At 37.1% G+C, this 22,013-nt stretch overlaps 1 protein-coding gene across 1 annotated transcript in view; it reads right to left on the bottom strand.

Annotated features, from left to right (window-relative positions):
- The window catches only part of LOC145311918 (uncharacterized), a 64,483-nt gene that overhangs the window by 22,574 nt on the left and 19,896 nt on the right, over positions 1-22,013 (bottom strand). The gene's annotated exons all lie outside the window — the stretch shown is intronic.

Below are 22,013 nucleotides of genomic sequence, written 5' to 3'. Positions count from 1 at the left end.
CGATGCTATTGTGGTATTCGGCAACCGTGAGCCATGCCTATGGCACCCCTGACCGGGGTTCGGGGAAGGGCCAAAGGCCCTCCCCCGAGTCCTGGGGAAGGGGTCTGCCAACCCCCTCCCTATGCCTAAAATTAATGATTGAATCTGACAAGCTTTATTATGGTTAAGCTGCATTGTTAATTCCCCCCACCCTTCCCAGGGATGGGGGATCATTATTGCCCAAACTGACTATTGTATATGTATTATAATGCTTTTATTTCATGATTATTTATTCCTATCTGTGTAGCTATTGTTTGTTGTATATAACTTTAGTAATCCTTAGACCTTCAATAAAGGAACAACTGAATAGATGCTGTTTGTTATTTAGTGATTGTTAGAGAAGCGTAGCTTCTCTATAGTAAGGTGTCCACGTCTGTTCACACTGCCGTAGTCTTTTCGAACTCTGGTGTCTGCCATTTATCCTAGGCGGATACCACAACTTTTGGTGACAGCTGTGTGAGATTACGGCAAACCACAAGTGTAGAGCAGACTCGTAGCTGAGGCTAAGGTACTCCCAGCAGTGAAACTGGCAAAACTGACACAAGCAACCTGAATTACCCACCCTGGATAGCAAGGTCTAACTCTGCATCCGGCAGTTGTGGAAGCGAAACAGCGAAACTTGACGGAGAACCGCGAGAAGCGCCGACATCTAACGGAGAATTGAGCGCTCAAGGGCTGAAACAGGCCTGCGGACTGGCTGAAACAGGCCAACTAAGTGCAAACGGCTGAAAATAGGCCAACATTTACTGCAAGAGATAGCAGGATTCGAACCAGCGGCGCTAGCAGGACGGGACATTCCCTGCCGCCATCAGCCGGATTCGGATACACGGCGCTGCAGGACGGGACATTCCCTGCCGCCGATAGACTGAAACAAGCCAAGGATTCGAACCAGCGGCGCCGCAGGACGGGACATTCCCTGCCGCCAACAGTCGGATTCGGATATACGGCGCTGTAGGACGAGACATTCCCTGCCGCCGATAGGCTGAAACACGCCAAATAGCTGCGAGCTGCGAGCCAACATACGAGTGTAGTGTACCAAACAGAGGAAACTACGTCAACTCCAAGTATCCTGAAAGGCTACAGCGCAGCCACCCATCTAGAAAAGCAGATATTATATCACATTTTAGGGATTACCACCCTAGTGTGATGGCTAAACAATAGATTTATGAGCAAGGATTGGCAAACAATTTGTTGTGTATTGTGATAAAACTAAAAATAGAACAGGCTTGGTAAGCAAATCTGTTATGTATTGTGATAAGGCCAAAAATAGAATCTAGATGTAATATAACAATGCCTTGATAAACAATCTAACCACCCAAGCCTCCAGCACAACAAAATACACCCCTTATTCCAGAGGAAAGGGAGGGGCCCACTCTCCATTGAAGAAAATACAATCAAGGTGACATAACAATAAGCCTAGGATTAAGGAGAAAGGGCACCATTACCTCATCACACAGTTACCTCAAACCCACAGCACTCCCCCTTCCCCACAGGGGGAACGGACGGCTTTACCCCGTCCCTTCACGCGCTTCCCCCCTCCTACCCACACTTGACTAAGTCCGCCCACGGTGTGGAGCTAGCGACCGGGAAAACAGAGCGCCATTTACGGGTCGCGCAACAGAGTTCGGGACATATCATAAAATTCAACGGACAAAGCGGACCAATGAGAGAGCGAGTTGAGGGATAAGTGCGCGTTTTACCTGTGTGCGCGGATTTGACGGTGCGTAAGCGCGCTACAAGGAAAGGAGATTTCACGCACACACACACACACAGGAGCGGAGCTACTCCATAGCATCTAACAGAGATATTTTTAGAAAATAAAGAATTACAAGCTTCTCCCTCCTATCTATAGTGTGATAAAGGAAAACCCAATCAGTTCCTGACAGCAGTTCAGACCCTCAACAGCTATCTACCCCTACCAGCCTACTCTACAAACTCAGAATAAAACTAGTGACAAGTACATCTAAGTTATATCTTTGTAGCTAAACTACCAACCTAGTGATAAACAGTGTTGGCTGCTAGGCTAGAAAGCCGCAAGTGATAACCATTTATAGTATTGCCTTATAACTTTGTGTCCCGCCGCTGAACCGTTGACCCGATGGAGCAGCCGCAAGCGCCAGGAGGCGACCAAGCCCAAGGATGGCTCCAGGATGACCCCCAGCCGGCTCCAGCCGAGTACCGCAAGCTGATGCTGAGTAACCTGCCGGAGTATAGAGGGCCGCCCAAGCAATCCTGGAGCTCCCACATCCGCAGACTCGAGATGTCATGGGCGGCTTACCGCGTGCCGCCCCATGACACCCTCAACCGCCGCAACGCCCTTTTACTGTCACTAGTAGGGCAAGCGGCGGAAATGGCGTCTCATCTGTTTGGCGAGGCAGGCCAAGCCTTGACTTACGAACAAGTCAAGGCCGAGTGTGAAATGTTATTTCGTCCAGCCTTTGAATCCCAGACTTTGAAGCAAGCCTTCAGGGATTACAGGCAACACTCGACAGAACCTATACAAGCATACATATCCACAAAGTGTGCCTTGTATAGGGAGGCCTACAGCCATGAGGATCTCGAATTATTAATCGATGAATTAAATCGTGGCATTCGTAACGCTAATGTGAAACGTGAAATGATGAGTCATGAGATCGCCTCTGTACCTGAGTACACGAGGCGAGCCATGTTCACCGTCACAATGATTACCAAGCAGCTGAAGGAGGGTGTGTGCCTAGTGGACGCCACCGACGGGCTCACAGGATCAGCCAGCGTCCATTTGCCCACCTACGACGAGTCGGAGCCAATGGAGATTGGCGCCTTGGCTCCGGGTCTCCACCAGATGGGGAAGGTCGCTCCAGATGACAAGATTCCAGGCCGCTGTTTCCGCTGCCAAGGGAGAGGCCACCGAGCTCGAGACTGTCCGACGCCTATGGAAGTCAGCCTAGAGGAGAGATGCACCCAGCCACGCCGTGACCGTCCTGCCAAGTGCGAGCGTTGCCACTATGCTGGCCACACGGCGGCCGAGTGCAGAGCCGACTGGGACCAGGTAGCCGGCCGTAGGCGCACTGCAGACAAGGGCGCTCCCCCAGGAAAGCCCAGCAGAGTAGCCAACATGGAAGGGAGCGCGCCCCCAGCACCACCGCAGCAAGCAGCCGCCCCCAATGCAGCGGGCCGAGCCGACGGAATGCCGCAGTTTGGGACCGTTCCAGCTAGAATCAACGTACTGGGAGGCGCGGCTGAACCCAACCGGGTTGGCCTGGGCTTCAGTCTCAACCACCTGGGGCCGGAGTTTGTGCAGCCCAACAACATTGCCGAGCCAGAAGTTCTGAGGCCCCAGCCTTTTAGCCTAAACATGATGGGGCCTGCCCGACCAAGCCTACCCAGCAAGAGTGGAGGGGCGCTACCCAGCGTCACTGAGACGGTGTACGGGGAGGCCCTGGCGGCCGTTGAACGAGAGAGGCAGGAGGCGCTAGCCAGCGCAGCAGAGTCGATGTATGGGGCGCCACCCGGCGCCACCACCTGCGATGACTGGGGGGTGCTATCCAGCGCCTCCAACCTGGTGCCTGGGGCGACAACCGTCGCCGCCACCGAGATACCTGGATCCTGGAACAAGCCAGCAGTCCCAGAGGGAGGGGTGACACCCGTCACCCCCAGTCAGCCAGCGCCACCAGCCTGTAGGGAGAGCCCAGCTATACACCATCCAGCGCCCCCTGCCAGCCGAGGGAACCCAGCTGCCCAGCACTTCCAGTCGAGCCAGGATAAGTTAACTTTAACAAATGTATTGTATCCACATTATTGTAAAACCCCAACCTTGCCTGTGCCTCCTGCACCAGAGGCTGGGGAGATTGAAATTTGGGGATATAAGGACTTGCCTGTGCCACATGCACCTGAGTTCCTAGGACAGGGGAGGGACGTGAGTCAGGGCGAGCCTGTGCCACACGCACTTCAGCCCCATGCCACTGGGCATGCCATGGACAAGGGAAGGGACCCCTTGGGGCTAGGGGAGCCGACACCCAGGCAAGCGCCAGTCGCCTGCCAGTCTGTCATTGGGGAGGGTATCGGGGTGCCCCGAACACACAAAGATAACGCTCAATGGAAATTTGTATCTAGCCAGGAGCAGCCCAGCCGTGTCCAGCCCCAAGAAGCAGCCGTGACCCGAGCCGAAGATCCCCAGCCGCGTGCGCGAGGTAGATGGCTGTCTGGTAGCTTCTCACACTGGTGGATGGTCCTGTGGGGACTACTGCTGGCAGCCGTGTGGCCTACAACTAGCTACGTCCTGGTAGGGTGGGACTGCGCCAACCCCACCCACGTCACAGCCTACAATAAGGAAAAGATGTGTAGCACGGAGCCGCTACACCAGGAGGTGCCCCTGGGCCATGAAGTACATGTCCTGCAGCAAGTCAAGATTAGGGAAACAACAGGATACAGTTGTCAGCTCACCGTGTCCCAGTGGACCTTCAGGTGTGGGGTATGGGGTCACCTCAAGGTGACCTCGGTCCCCACCCTCATGAGGCCAACCAAGATCGATCCAGAAACGTGCCGAGACCTGGCCAGGAACCGAGTCTACACGCTGCCAGGCAAGACCCAGCCACTGACGTTCCAGCTGAACCATCCCCTGTTCTTCACCCTCGATATGGTGGGCGCCCTGGTCAACAGCCCCGAGGGGGTGGGTTGTGAAGGGGAGGACGTCCACTTCGAGGGCCAGCTGTACCGCAATGAATTAGTGCTCCAGGAACAACGGCTGCTGGTCAAGGAAGAGACCTACGTAGTAGAGGATGGACGGGTGGAGTCCCAATCTGACAACCTGGCCTTAGAATGTCCCCATTCTGAGCTGTCTTGCATCACTGGGAAAGCAACCTACGTGTGGGACCACCTGGGGAGAGATTGCCCCTTGAGGCTGATCCGCAGCCTCCAGCCTAGCCTAGTGATGGATGCGTTCCTGGTTGACCATCAAGCCCAGTTTTTCATCAACATGACCAACCCCACCTCAATAGTGAACTGCGACTTTGAGGCCCATGCCACCAACCACCCAGCATTGTTCGTGGCAGCTGACCCGGCCGCGGCAGCGCTGCCCAGAGTATCGGCCAGGGATGTGGATGTCCCCCTGCAGGCCCAGATACATGCAGGTTACATTGGATTCACCCTGGAGACACGCATGAAAAGCACAGCGGCAGAAGAAGTAGCGGCCAACTGCTGGAAGCTCCAGCAACTAGACCCGGCCCACCCGGTGCGTGTCCAGGGGAGCACGTTCTCTGTACTGAGGGGAGATGTCCTGCTCCAGCTTACCTGCCAACGCAACAAATACGTTGTCCGTGAAAGCAAGGAATGTTGGGACAAAGTACCAGTGGAACCCACAGGATTTGTAGACGCCGTGACACGGGTGTATAGCGACCACGCCACCAAGATTCCCTGCTCCTCCACCTACCCCCTGACTGTGCAAGCGGAGGAAGGCTGGATAGAGCTAACCCCCGCACCTAAGAAGAGGCCACCCCCGCTGGATACGCCCAAGCAGTTGCTGACAGAACCCTTGGATGACTTTAGTTCGGGAGGCTTGTATTCGCAGGCTGAGTTGAACGACTGGCAGCAGCTGCTAGCATTCCCAGCGTATAAAAGTGCCATGCTGACCGGCCTGTCCTATGGCTCGTGCGTTCAGCAAGGTAGCTGTTCGGCCACCGGAGACCATGGGATCGTGGCCTACAATATCGACCGACTGGCGGAGGAAGGAGAGGCCGCCCTGGATGTCTGGGCTGGGTTCAGACAAGCTATTCACGAGTGGGGAGATGGCGCAGCCATACTGTGTTTACTGTTGTTGATCCTCAAACTACTGGGGGATCTGACCATCATTTCCCTGGCAGCCGCACAAGGAGGTGTACGGGCCGCCATGAATGCGATGTCACAAGTGTTCCTGTACCATCCAACCTTGTACAGGAAGGCCTTGGCTAGAGCCCGGCTCACCCATGCCAAGTCCCGGGACTTTTCAGTAGACTGGGATGCCATTCCTATTGGCCGGGAAGCCGCCGAGGAAATGGTGTCCATGCAATCGACCGATAGCGGGCATGACCGCCCAGGCAGGCCTGGACCGCCCTCTGGAAGACCCCGCGGCCCCTCGGGAGGCCAGGCTGCCGCTCAGACGGTCAACTTGGCAGCCAGTGCCCCAGCCGCTGCCAACAACAACCAGAATGCCCCGCTGCTGACCGGCCCCGCAGCGGCTGTGCCCCACGCCAACCTGACACCTGCCGGCGCCGAGCTACGTGTCCAACCAAAGCCAGCCTCTACCTTCTATCCCACGTTGGGAGCCCATCAGCCCTGAAAAAAAATCACCACTAGGATTCCATTGAATCATTATCATTTGTATATATCTTAGCCCTAAGGAGCGGGCCGAAGGCCTCAACCACTGTCGGAAGTCTGGCAGGGAGACCCCCTCCCAGCCTTCCGAGGGGAGAGTTGTGGTATTCGGCAACCGTGAGCCATGCCTATGGCACCCCTGACCGGGGTTCGGGGAAGGGCCAAAGGCCCTCCCCCGAGTCCTGGGGAAGGGGTCTGCCGACCCCCTCCCTATGCCTAAAATTAATGATTGAATCTGACAAGCTTTATTATGGTTAAGCTGCATTGTTAATTCCCCCCACCCTTCCCAGGGATGGGGGATCATTATTGCCCAAACTGACTATTGTATATGTATTATAATGCTTTTATTTCATGATTATTTATTCCTATCTGTGTAGCTATTGTTTGTTGTATATAACTTTAGTAATCCTTAGACCTTCAATAAAGGAACAACTGAATAGATGCTGTTTGTTATTTAGTGATTGTTAGAGAAGCGTAGCTTCTCTATAGTAAGGTGTCCACGTCTGTTCACACTGCCGTAGTCTTTTCGAACTCTGGTGTCTGCCATTTATCCTAGGCGGATACCACACTATCACTATCAAATTAACCATTAATATATCCAAACAATGTCACTAAAAAAGACAAGAAATGAAGAAGAAAAATAAGAATTTAGAAAGATTTATACATTATAAAAAGATAGATGAATAGACTAATAACAAACAAATAAACAAATATATACATAGAATTACATATATATAAATTGACAAATAAATAGACAGACAGAATACAGATTAGATTACAGACATACTGAAAGTTTTGGTTAGAATGCATGATAAATTAAAATAAAGTTAAAGATTTAACCAATATTATTAATGCTACTTTCACCAACATATTGAAATAAAAACAAGGATGACAACATCCATAAGTAGCGAAGCTCAAAAATTATGAACACACATCTGGGAAAAATGTATGATTGTCTTATGAAGCATTAAGCTAATAAGAGAAACGTTAAAATCAAAATTCGTTTTAGCACCCCAACTAATAAAATTCCACCCGTTTATCTTGAACAGGAGTTAAGAAAATCATAAAACTTAAAAAACTAGAAATCGATCTAGCACCCCCAACCAATAAGGTTATCGTAATTAAAGTGTTAATAAAATATGTAGAGTTTAAACTTATTCAATCCCTGTAAATTTCAGCTGTATATCGTGTATAGGGATCGAACAAATCATGAAAACCTAAAAATCTTGCACCCCAACCAATAAAGGTATCTTAATAAAACTTGATCTAAATATGTAGAATTTGAATTTATTTAATCCCTGAAAATTCCAGCCATTCATCTTGAACAGGAATTTAGAAAATTACAAAAACGTAAAAATCTAGGAATCGATCTAGCACCCCAATTAATAGACAGACCGACAAAACAATGTATAGATTAGATGTGCATGTGTCATAGTAATCTACACTAAAAGTTTCAGCTGTCTATCTCTAATAGGAGCCGAGAAAATCACTTTTCCCCCATAGCGTTACTGACCGACGGACGGACAGCCAAAGTGAATTATAGAGTAGCTTCGCTACTAACAAAACTTATATAACAGTAACAGGATCTCTGTCTGTATGTCCGTCATTTGTTTATTTGTCTTTCTATGCTGAAGAATCTCAGTAACCGAAGAACCAGTGTGGTTCTCCTTTACTATTTATGGGAAGGGTAACACGACCCGTCAAAGATCAATGTCTGTGCCTAGTTGGATAAAAATAATGCCAATAGTTCATTAAGGATTAATTTTATAGTCATGGGGAGGGAGAGGACATTAGACTGTAAATCATTCTGGTAACCAACATTATACATAAGACAGTATCGCTGTCTCATTTGCTCTCATTTGTGGGCTTAATTTTTTTTGGTAAGTAAAAACTTCATTGGTGGGTTCAAAATATAAGGTTTAAAGTAGGGTTTGGCCGGATATCCGGTAATTTTCAATATCCGGCCGGATACCGGATATTAAAACTATCCGGTTACATGATATCCGGCTGATTTTTGACGCCGGATATCCGGTTATCCGGCCGGATATCCTGTAATTTGCTGGATATCGAACGTTGGCCAGATATCCGGCCCAACCCTAGTTTAAAGGTTTAAAGAAGGAGGTTATTTTGCTTAACAACATTGAGAATGTAAACGAATTTAACTTCCATTGTCTTATCCCTTAAGATCCCTGCTATGTTTCCCAATTATATATGTTGACAAATAATTTGAAAGTATATCATCAAGATTAATTATTATAATAAGAAGGAAAAATAAAAATTTCATGTGAAAAAAGCTGCTGTTACATAAAAAAAACTGTCTGGAATATTATAATTATCATCGATTTTGTCATGAGATGGTATTGATATTGTAAGTACAGATGTGTCATCATTTTGATTTGTACATAATGTGTTTTTAACTTACTTTTTGAAAACAAGGACTTAATTAGGTTGTGTATGATTATAGAGATACTTGTTCAAATATTGTACCGTGTTGTACTAGGAATCATTTGTTTGTTTGTAGCAAAGGATCTCGCTAACCGCTGAACCGATCAGAATCTCCTTTACAGGGTAGCTTCTCATAGGTCCCGGGAAGGTTAATAACTATTTTCTTGAGAGGGTAGAACACCCAACCCCCTTCCCAAAAAAAAAAGAAAAATACCCCCCCCCCCAAAAAAAAAAAATAATTTTTTTTTTCAAAACTAAAATTAAAATAGTGAGGTCGACTACTCCCCCCCCCAAAAAAAAAATTTTAGAGATGCTTCGCTTTCTATATCGTAACCAACTGTATGAGGAAATATCATTCAAAGTTCAAAATCGATAAAACAATTCTAACATGCACATAATTGGATTTTGGATATGTTAGTTCAAAACCAGTAGTTTTCAAACGTTACATCTATTAATTTTAATCTACAGGGTAATATTGTCTATTATCATGGGGATGTGTACATTTATGACTCAATTATTATCTTTTAAGATTCCTGTATTAAAGGGTTCTAAAAATGTTTAGAAAATACTTAAAATTGAAAAAGATAAATAACAAAGGTGACAACCATAACATAACCGATGACAGTTAAACTCAAGGTCTGATTTTGTATAGTTCATATTCATTATGTATTTGTTTTTCTCAAGTTTTTTTAAATATTTTTGAAAAAATTTATTTACTAAAAGATGAAATACATAGAGATTTTTAAAACCAAGATCTAGTTTAACTTTAAGGAGTTATTTGTACTTTTGAAACTTGTGTACATAATCGTACTGTTGGGTAACTATCCCCCCATAATAACTAAAAAGGTATAGGACAAAAATAAGTATTTTTCGAATTAGAATATATAAGGTAGACAAACAAGTCATTATCTTTGTTAATAACGATAACAGCAAATAAATAATATTATTTCTTGATCAACGACCAAAACAGTTTGTAAAAGGGTTTTCTTTATATGAACTATTCCTTCCTTCTTTAAAAGTAATGTAAAACCTGTAAACTAAAGAACGTGTAAAATTTCATCTTTGAAAGATCCATATACTTTTTTTCTGCAGTAACTATGTCCGTATGTGCTATGACAACCATTTGAAATACGAGAAGAAAGTGCAAGTATCTTCATGGGAAAATAACACAAGCTAGTTCTATGGTTGTCATTTTTCCTAATATCACATTTCAAATACAGCCCAAAATAGAATTGTAATATATTGTTATAGTTTAAGTAATGATTGCTTTAGAACCAACTTTTAATTTATATCAAAGCCAGGTGCTTCTAAGTCATTTCTAAAGATAAAGCATTCATAGAAATAACATAATACTATAGCATGATGGTTGTAGCTTATACTATTATGTGATGTTATCATTTTAGTAATTTTAGAAATAATTATTAATTTAAGGAGGGTATATTTAAGATTGTGTATCCTTTTGCAATAGATGGTAATTTTAAAGAGAATAAGATTTTATACAATTTAGTGACTTTAGTGATTTATTGGTTAGAACTAAGCAGCAAGCTAATTTACAAACAAATCTTCTATTTTCAGAAAACTCCTCCCCCCCCCCCTCAAAAAAATATAATCATTTCAAAAGTTTTTTTTATAAATATCTTCAAAACGAAGGCCCAGTCCAGGGGCGTCCAAGCTTTTTTATTTGGGGGGGAGGGTAAAATTTTGAAAATAAAAATTTGGGGGGGGGGTAATCTTTATTTCATAGAGGCATTTTTTTTATTCGGGGGGGTTAAAAATTGAAAATCCAAAATTTTGGGGGTACCCCCGAATTCATTTGGGGGGGGTAAACACCCCTTTACTCCCCCCCCCCCTTGGACGTCTATGGCCCAGTCTAACAAAACTGATATTAATTTTATGATTATGGCTGAGAACCGGTTCTAATCAAGAGAATATTTTCGAAGCCATACTGAAAAAGACTTTCTTAACGATTTTCTTGCAAAAAAAAATTCGCAACTGTTTGTTGTGTTTAGATAAAATTCTACAATTTCCCATGCATACATAAATACAACAGTAATTATTGCAGCAGAGTTTTAGAATATGTTTCTTTGGCGTAAAAGTTGTAAGACTTTTTGTATTTTTTAGGGGTGGAAATAATGATGTGGGGCTTTAGGGATACTTTTGTAAGTCTTTTGGAGCATCTAGTTAAACAAAAATTAGAATTCAAGCCATATAAAATATATGAAATTAACATTATTTTGACAACATTTTATTTTATTTTACATACAAATCTTGTTTTTTTGTTACGTGATACAATAACTTTAAATTTACATATTAATCACTAGCGGCTTCGCCCCTAGCCTCTAGGGGCTTTGCCCCAAGAGGTTTGATCAACCTAATTTTTCGTATTTTAGATTTAAAAAGAAAAAGTAAAAAAAAAATTTTTTTTTTGGGGGTGGTATTTTTCATTTTTTGGGGGGGTTGGGGGTGTCCCACCCCCCAAGAAAATAGCTTAAAACCATCACAGGACCAGTAGGTATATTCCCTGAAGAGTAGAGCCCAATCGGTTTAGTAGTTACTGAGATCTTAAGCTTCAGACGGACAGACAGACGGACAGACAGACATCGTTCTACTTTGTATTATAGATATTTTCATATTTAAATAAATATACCAATCCTTATATTCCAAGCAATTATGCACTAAATAATTACCATATAATTTTAAATATAACAAGAAAATTAAAAGTGGCTTTTAAAACGTAGTATTTAAAGCATAAGCATAAGCTGGTGAATTAAATAAGATGAAAAAAAAAACAATAAACCATAATACAAAGTAAGACATAATCAACAACCTTTATCTTCATAGTTGAACAGAATGACGTACAGACAGGACAAATCCTAGAGAAGCTGCGCTACTAAAAAAAGTGAAAATGTATTATACCATTAATATCATTAGGTTTCTTTGTAAGTAGAAGCTAAAAAGGGACAAAAAACAGAGACAATTATTATCAAAAAAATATGTCAGAACTAAAAGAAATTATAATCGAACCCATTTAGCTATGTCAGATGCGTGATATTTATAGAAGGAATAGGGGAATGTCTGTGCCAAATATGAGCGATCCATTAGCATTCACATTGGATAATTCTATTACATTTTGAATGGATTGTACTGACATGCAATCTCTTGTCTGTCCTAAGACAATGGTCACTATATTGATAGACATCACCAATGATGATAAGCATATTTACACCCTCTCTAGATTAAAAATATTTGACAAAAAGTTTAGACGTTAATAAATTCAAACCAACCAATATAAATGCACATAAAGTACCCAAAGTTTTTAGTGAAAAAACGTGATAACTTTGGCTACAAGTAAAATTCACATTTCAATGTCCCCTTCCTTCCTGTTCTACATGTGCTTTATGGGAATTCAAATCTCTAAAATTGGAGTTAAAAAGCTTAAGAACCAAACATAATAGTTAAAACCACATAATAAAATTATTATTTTTACTACTGTTGAAAAGATTATACAATCTAGCCTGACAATTTTGAAATAAAACAGCGAAATTTTGGTAAAAAAAGAAAATATAAAGATTATTAAAATTTATCAAGTCTAAGAAATAAGTATTAGTGCCCTTATTCATAAAACTTTCAAATGATAAGTGAACCTAACAAATTATAAGAACTAATAACCAAAAAAAGGTGTATCTACCTAAAAAATAGGAATCAATTAGGTTCATAAAAGTGCTTAGGGGGAGGAGCCTCAAGTAATCTTATAAGGATTGTATCTTTAAAGAGAATTTTTTGGAGGAGAAGCTAAATATAAAACCCTTTCCCCTAAACCAAAATCATGTGTACATCTTTAGAGTCTGTAAGGATTACATTTTTGAAGAAATTTTAGATCTAATTAATTGTGTTTGCTATTTTTAAAATACTGCTACAAAATAAAAACATATGCTTTCACTTTTGTGACCATATGGCTGTTAGTGTGTTATATTATGTAGGGCTTTAGGATTTACAGGGAGGGAAGGGATATTTTATTTATAATTACGTTCTCTCATTAGTTGGCTTAGAGACACCTTGGAATATTTCAAAATCTTTAATATTTGGTTGTGCAAACCTTCAGAACCCAAACTTTTCCATCAATTATTTTAAACTTAAGAAGTAGTTGTTATATTTATCTTTTATTGATGGTTATAGCAATCTGTCGTCCATTGTCTCATCCTTGAAATTCCTGATTTCATTGTATCATTCTAGTTATTCATTACTTAAAATCACTCTAAAAAGTTTCAGATACGAGATTCTAGATGAAAGGAGAACAGTAAAGCAGGGTATAGTAACCTTTTTAGGCATTCTGAAGGTTACTTTGTTTAGATTAGTAAGAAAGGTATTTATGGGGCTTGTAAATAAGAATATGTTTTTATAGAAACCTTTGAACTATTTTAAAAATGTTTTTAACAGTGGTCTAGAATAAAAAACGACGAGTACATTATTATAACTTAATATCTCTGTAATAATAGGTTGTCAGTCTTTGTTGATAAATTGATACATTCTTTGACAAATATATATAGGTTAAAAAAGGAGTCTTTCTTTCATAGGAGCATAGCCTTGTAATCAAAGGCTCCTTGTTAGACTTAGATGACCTGTTTTTTATGTTTTTACATGCAGAGATACTTTTTAACATGTTGATTCTCAGATATTTTTACATTAATTTTTATGTGATGTTGTTGTCCTATTCCAATGATATTTGATTCCTAAATCAATTAGGCAGAATGTAATAAGCCAAGCATCTCTAAGATATACAGTTATAAGATATATATGTAGTTTTAAAAACATTCGAACACCGATATCGAATGTCCTGTGTTTAAGCTTTATTACATATTTATTTACATATTGTTTTGGGGCTCTATATTCGAAGGCGTAGAGAGGGGCTAGAAAAAAAGCTTAAAGCCATCCCAATTCTTAAATCTGATTTAAACAGGCTAAAACCAACACAAGACCTATGTAAAGCTTACCTAAAAAAAGAACCCAATCGGTTCATTAGTTACTGAGATTTTAAGCTTTATACAAATCTTATTTTGTGTGAAGGCAGAGTAAAATGCAGTATTTTATACAAATATGTATTATTGTAGAAACGCTTTGCTCTTTAATAAATCATAATTTTGATTACTTATAAGCACTTGTAAAAAAAATCATCAAATAAAACCTTAGGCTAAAAATTAACACAATTGTTCTCTAAAAGGAAGAAATGAGAAGAAAGTTAATAGAAATAGAACAAATTAAATTATTTTCTAAATAAAAAGGTTCTATTTAAAGCGAGAAGAATATAAATAATATGAAAGGAAATCATATTGTTGGTAGTAAACAAAATCTTAAATATTGGGACTATTATAAGGGAGGAGAAATTGGGATATACATTGAGTTTTATAAAGGTACAGTTCTAGTATTATCATAATTGATCATTGTTTTATCTAAATTGACTTAAAACCCATATATTTTATAACATTGACACATGTGCTATAATAAAACCAAGGATAACATCCAGAAGAAGTAAAGCACACAAAATCGGAAAAAACGGACGAAACGAGTACAGATGTTTTGTGGCCATAAATCAGAAATAAATTTATAAAAAAAAATCAAAACTTATCATATGTGTATAGTACATATATATTTTAATGTCATATTCATATACGCCTCAAGTAAATTACAAACTCATTGTTGTTGCATATTATCAGAGAAAATCACCTTTCTTCATAAACGAAGCGGTCGACTAACGGACAGACGGACATTTCGAATTGTAGGACAGCTTCGCTTCCAATAAAAATACCCCAAAAATGACCATTTGGTATAAAAATCTGTAACCCAGTGTATAATTTTATAACCGCCAAATATATATATTTCAATAAAAGTGAAATTTCATGTCACTATTGTATTTCTGTGTGTATTGTAGTTGTGTGTGTGTGTGTGTATTTCTGTGTATGTGTTTGTGTGTGTCTGTGTGTATTTCTGTGTGCGTGCGTAGTTCTGTGTATGTGTTTGTGTGTGTGATTGTCATAACATGAAATATTTAGGGTCTTTTTTGATACATATGTTATCCATTTGAAATCTCAAATTGAAAGTGAAAGACTTTTCCTTTTTATATAAAAATGTGACTTTTTTACATTTTTGCACTGATCCCATCCCCCTCCCTCCCCCTTATTTTTGGAATAAGTTGAAAATAAGGAATGCCAACTGTTTTAGGTTTGTTTGTTTTGTTTATTACTTTAGGTTATGTTAGGTTTTATAAGGTTCTGGGTAGCCCTGCAGGATTATGGGCACGTGTAGGAGTTAGGCATAAGAAAACAACTAACCGCTCCCCCCGTCCTCCTACCTTAAATATATTTCCAAAATAAGAAGGGGGTTTAGTGCATAAGTGATACTTTTTGTGAAAGCACCAAAATATTTAATTTAATATTGTTTTGCTAATTTTTAGGGTAATTGTTAAAAATAGATTATATTTAAGTTCTAATTATATAGTATCTCCATTTCAATACAGAGAGAAATTCTAAAAATAGTATTATGAAATATTGCAATATGAAGTAAACTAAAATTAAAGAAGAGTTAACAGAAGTTTTTAAAATAAGTATGATGAAATATTTCAAGATGAGACTAATAATAAGATATTTCATTTTCAAAGGTGTAATTTACTTATAATAAATTCTCACAAAAGCCGTACACGCTTGGTTTTTTATTAAATGAATAAGTTAGGGTACAATGTTTGGCACTTTCGATATAAGTAAATGATAATAAAAAACCCATAGAATGCGATAATAACTTCAGAAAAATCGAAGAAAATAGTTTTAATACTTAATTAACGTTTTTAAGTTTTTCTTCAAAAAGTTTAGATAAGATGCCTTTAAAAGTCGTCTATGATTTTGTCAGGGATAAAAATGTAACTTTAAAATAAGAATTACAACATATTTTTTCAATTAGTACAAAGTAAAATTTTGAACATTTTATTGATCAGTATATTTTTTAAAATGTGAAGTAGAAACCTGAATATTTTATCATGAAAATTGTGTTATGATTTGATTGTCTGCTAGATTACAAGAAAAAAGATACTGACAGTACTTGTTGGTTCTTTAAAAATAATTAGGTAGATTACTTTCAGAACCCCTCTTTTTGCAACGTTATTTCAATAGAACAGAGCCGTAGTCTTAGTGTACTCAATATCTAGACAGCCAACCATTGTTTTAGAATTGTTCAATTTTTTTAACTTCTGATAAAAACAGAATTAATGGTATTTTTGTAAATATTATACCTCCAAGAAATGGCTATACTTCCCAATCATATGTTGTGTGATATTTAAGAGGAATTATTTTGATATAATGTCATTAAAATATTCGTTAAAAAAAGTGCTATTCTAGCTTATACTTTACATTTTAATGTGTATGATAATTCAAATAAAAGATAATGAAGATTTATATTATATTTAATTGTTATAATTATAAAGAAAAACCTGGGAACAGTAAAAAACTGACTTTATTTTATTGACGTAGGGAAAATTTTGTCAAATATTTGAATAAAAAAACACTATAAAACAAAATAAATTATTTTTAATATAGTCACAAAAAGGCTTAATGAGTTTAGGAAATATTTCATTTACTAATCATGTCATTTAAACTCTATTACACAGAATACATTGTAAAAAGATGTTCTCGTTTTAATTTTAAGTAATTTGAAATGCATTTTAATACCTTTTAATGATTTATTTTTTGAAACATCTTTTTATAAAATGTTATTGATTTTTGAAGTTATATGTTAAAATGTTTTTAAATTTTGTTAACATTTTGTTTTAAATGTAGAAAATTGGTAATTCTAAACATTCAAAAAATGATTTTATTAAATTTTCATCACTTAAATTGCATGTTTGATGAAATTTTCAACTGATAATTCAAGAAAAATTGTTTAAGTTTTATTATATTTTACTTTGAAATGTTAAAAAAATATAATTATTGTCAAAAATGTGGAAGTTATACTTTCCTCAAAAAAAGACCTAAAACATGCAAATTAACACGTGTAATGAGATTTTTTTTCTTTCAGGTTTAATTTTAAGTAATTATTGATATTTTTTGTAAAAAGGATTTTATATAAAAAGTTTTAAAACTCGAGTTATGTAGTGGTTCTAAAAAAGGTTGCGAATTTATGCAATTTTCTTGCAAAAAAAAATTTTCTAGGATTTTAAAAATAGCAAAGGGTGTTATCAGACGTACTTACAGATACAATTGCAAAGTCATTTTGGCCAAACACTAAAATAAAGTTTTGACATCTGAGGGCCCAACCGTGCGTAGTTAAAACTAGGATAAATATTTCTAATAGTAGCGCAGTTACAATGATGTGAATAAAATAATGTTAAAAGAAAAAAACTTTAATGCAATATGTACACAATCTTATACCATTTTTTTTATGTTTTATACAAAAGTCGTTAAGTAAAAGCAAAGCAATAATGTTTTTTTTTAAATTTTGCACCAGTCCATACAGGAGTGTGTGTATTAAAGTGTGAGGAACTACTTATGACAGACAGACGATCCAATTATATATTTGCTGTATTACTGTAATACATAATCTTGAAGTCCATCAGTTAGATTACAATAACTATACTATGATTGGTTATTTAAAACTAGCAGCTGTGCTCTTTTTTTAAAGATAACGCGAAAGACAATTTTAAAGAGAAGGGAATTTTTCCAGAGGCGATTTTTCTTGGAGGTGTTAAGGTTCCCTCCACCAAAATAGTTATAAACTTTCCCTGGACCTAAAAGAAGCTTCACCATAAAGGAGAATCATATCTTTTAGCGAGATCTTAAACTACACACAGACAGATTTGGGCCAACCGACCATAATAGTAGAAAATAGCTTAAAACATTAAAAGAATATCTTCAAAAACTTCTTAAAAACCTTTCTCTCTCAAAGACCTTTTTTCTAAGATTAAAATTACCAATAAAATAAACGTAAAAACTTAAGATGCAATTTAAAGCCAATCGTCACGTAATTTTTATGTGTCTATAAATTTAATGTTGATGTATTACATTCTTATCTTAGTAACCCAGCTCCTCTATAACCAGATTATTTCCGTCTACGAGGAAAAGTCAGAAGCTTACTGAAGGGGGTGTATCACTGTATCCACCTCTACGCGATTGCGATTTGTGCAAATCAAAGGACAACTGTTTGACTTCTGAGTATGTTGATAATATATAGAGTGGAAAATTCCTCTTCATGACTTTATTACACCTTATTAACAAATTAATGAATTCAGTATTGTCCTTTTTAAATGAACATAACACGTGTCTAGCAATAAAACATGAAAAATGTGTTCCCTAAGATTTTATAAAACATAAAATTCTAAAGTTAATTTAAGATCTTAGAAATCTAAAATCTACCAAAGATAAATACACAAGAAATTGTTGAGGCGAAAAAGAAAAGAGTTATGAAGCTAGAAGAAAAAAACTTTTGTAATTATGTTTCTTAATGAAAAAAACAAGCAGTTTTTTTAAATGGTAAAATACAGTATTTAAGCCAACAAATGAAAGAATAAGTTATAAATCTATGTGGGGTAATTTGATTTTGATTTCCTACCTCCAAGCATTGATCAAATTAATTTAGGGTCGGTCCGTTTGTACAACCGTCTGTAACGGAGAGCTCTTATTGTTAATATAGACATGTAAGAAAGCTTTAGCTCTATAATCAATTACAGAAAGTTTGTATGGGCGACTGTCTGATATGTTGAGCTTTGTTTTTATGGATGTTATCATCCTTGTTTAATTTTGATTTAATAAATTATTAATAAGGAATAAACACACTATTTTGTAAAATTATATACAAAGGGAAAGAGATAAGCGTTCTAAACATTAAAGACCAGATTAGAAAAAAGATTAAATATATAAGGATAAATATTTAACTACTATAACTTTAAAATAAAAAAAAAAATTTAAGTTGTGATAGCCTACAATTCTAATTTTTATGGATGTTGTCATCCTTGTTTTCAAAGAAATTACATTAAGACAAACACAGGTACGACGCTAATAGTGGACCGATTGGGATCTGTTTTTGGAGAATATACCTACACCTACGCCTCCCAGAAAAAAAAGTCAAGCTTCCTTCTAGTATAGGGTTGGGCCGGATATCCAGTCTGGCCGGTTATCCGGTCGGATATCCGGTCATTTTCAATATCCGGCCGGATACCGGATTTTAAAACTATTCGGTTACATGATATCCGGCTGATTTTTGACGCCGGATATCCGGTTATCCAGCCAGACATCCGGTAAATTGCCGGATATCGAACGTTGGCCAGATATCCGGCCCAACCCTGAATCTAGTATATAAGTAATTATTGATTATTACCTACCTACTAGGACTGATTCATTTTTCAGCATACAAGATTTACGAAAAAAAATTTCTTTGTATAATATATCTTTGTCCTTGACCATTAGTAAAATTATATATACGTCCAAACAACAGTTTTGAATCAAAAATTTATGATTTAAGTCAAAACTTCAAGGTTTGTTTGTGAACAATATTATATTTTGGTTTATGCATTTTAGGTTTGTAAATTCATATTTATGTATATCCTTATAATAAAGTATAAGAATGTGTGTCTGTACCAACGGATCTCGCTAACCGCTGAGCCGATCGGGTTCTCCTGAACAGGGTAGCTTCTCATAGATCCAGGGAAGGTTTATAATTATTTTGGGAGAAGGTACCACCAACCCCCCAATAGAAATCGTCCCTAGAAAAAACTACCCCCCCAAAAAATTTTTTAACTTAATTAAAAATGGGGTGGGGCACCTCCCCCTCCCAATTTTTTATTTTCTTTTTCTTTTAAAATCTAAAATAAGAAATTGAGTTACCAAATTCGACTCCCCTCCTCAAGTGCCCCTCGAGGCCTCTAGGGACGTAGCCGCTAGTAATATGTAAAGAAGTAATATTTTTACTGTGTATGTAGCATAAGTTCTCTAAGTCATCTTTCCAATGAAAATAAAACAATATAATTAACGAATGAGGGTATATGCCTTTTTCTTTTTCTTTGAAAATTAAAGTTACATAAACATAGAAATAAAAACAAGAGTGACAACAAACATAAGTAGCATAGCTGAAGTTAATTATTTTATAATTATAATAAGCTATTGCGGTAATACAATAGCTAATAAACATTTTAGATAACTTTTCTAGAGATCTTTAGTAATAAGACAATAGAATAATTATTACCCCCTTCTGTAGATTAAAATTATGGACACTGCTACTCTGTAACCACGCTTCGTTTTTTATTAAATGAATAAGTTGGGGTACAATGTTTGGCACTATCGATATAAGTAAATGATAATAAAAAACCCATAGAATGCGATAATAACTTCAGAAAAATCGAAGAAAATAGTTTTCATACTTAATTAACGTTTTTAAGTTTTTCTTCAAAAAGTTTAGATAAGATGCCTTTAAAAGTCGTCTATGATTTTGTCAGGGATAAAAATGTAACTTTAAAATAAGAATTACAACATATTTTTTTCAATTAGTACAAAGTAAAATTTTGAACATTTTATTGATCAGTATATTTTTTAAAATGTGAAGTAGAAACCTGAAATATTTATCATGAAAATTGTGTTATGATTTGATTGTCTGCTAGATTACAAGAAAAAAGATACTGACAGTACTTGTTGGTTCTTTAAAAAAAATTAGGTAGATTACTTTCAGAACCCCTCTTTTTGCAACATTATTTCAATAGAACAGAGCCGTAGTCTTAGTGTACTCAATATCTAGACAGCCAACCATTGTTTTAGAATTATTCAATTTTTTTAACTTCTGATAAAAACAGAATTAATGGTATTTTTGTAAATATTATACCTCCAGGAAATGGCTATACTTCCCAATCAGATGTTGTGTGATATTTAAGAGGAATTATTTTGATATAATGTCATTAAAATATTCGTTGAAAAAAGTGCTATTCTAGCTTATACTTCACATTTTAATGTGTATGATAATTCAAATAAAAGATAATGAAGATTTATATTATATTTAATTGTTATAATTATAAAGAAAAACCTGGAAACAGTAAAAAACTGACTTTATTTTATTGACGTAGGGAAAATTTTGTCAAATATTTGAATAAAAAAACGATATAAAACAAAATAAATTATTTTTAATATAGTCACAAAAAGGCTTAATGAGTTTAGGAAATATTTCATTCACTAATCATGTCATTTAAAGTCTATTTCACTGAATACAGTGTAAAAAGATGTTCTCGTTTTAATTTTAAGTAATTTCAAATGCATTTTAATACCTTTTAATAATTTATTTTTTGAAACATCTTTTTATAAAATGTAATTGATTTTTGAAGTTATATGTTAGAATGTTTTTAAATTTTGTTAACATTTTGTTTTAAATGTAGAAAATTGGTAATTCTAAACATTCAAAAAATGATTTTATTAAATTTTCATCACTTAAATTGCATGTTTGATGAAATTTTCAACTGATAATTCAAGAAAAATCGTTTAAGTTTTATTATATTTTACTTTGAATTGTTAAAAAAATATATTATTGTCAAAAAAGGAGAAGTTATGTTTTCCTCAAAAAAAGACCTAAAACATGAAAATTAACACGTGTAATGAGAATTTTTTTCTTTCAGGTTTAATCTTAAGTAATTATTGATATTTTTTGTAAAAAGGATTTTATATAAAAAGTTTTAAAACTCGAGTTAAGTAGTGGTTCTAAAAAAGGTTGCGAATTTATGCAATTTTCTTGCAAAAAAAATTTTCTAGGATTTTAAAAATAGCAAAGGGTGTTATTAGACGTACTTACAAATACAATTGCTAAGTCATTTTGGCCAAACACTAAAATAAAGTTTTGACATCTGAGGGTCCAACCGTGTAACCCTTAATCATCATTTAACAAAAGTCTTAAACAAATGAAAGTGTTTTAAATTTAGTTTACAGTTCAATGATCCCTTTATCTTTGGATATTAAACAGCAACGTGAGATATCTTAAGGGTTCTTACTTTACCTGTCAATTAACCGTTAAAAGCTTAAGATTCACAGAAATAATAAAATGAAAGTAATGGTTATTAAGAGTAGATGCGCTAGCTAGAAACTGCAGAAAATTAAATTTTCAAAGTCTGATGCAAAATACATCCATTTTACATGCTGTCACTGTAATGATTAATATTTAGCACAAAATATAATTATGATTAATATCAAAATTTC

This window comes from Acartia tonsa, chromosome 2, assembly GCF_053477335.1.
Source record: "Acartia tonsa isolate MP-2025a chromosome 2, ASM5347733v1, whole genome shotgun sequence".
NCBI classification, from domain to species: Eukaryota; Metazoa; Arthropoda; class Copepoda; order Calanoida; family Acartiidae; genus Acartia; species Acartia tonsa.
This window is presented reverse-complemented; position numbering and strand designations above follow the sequence as displayed.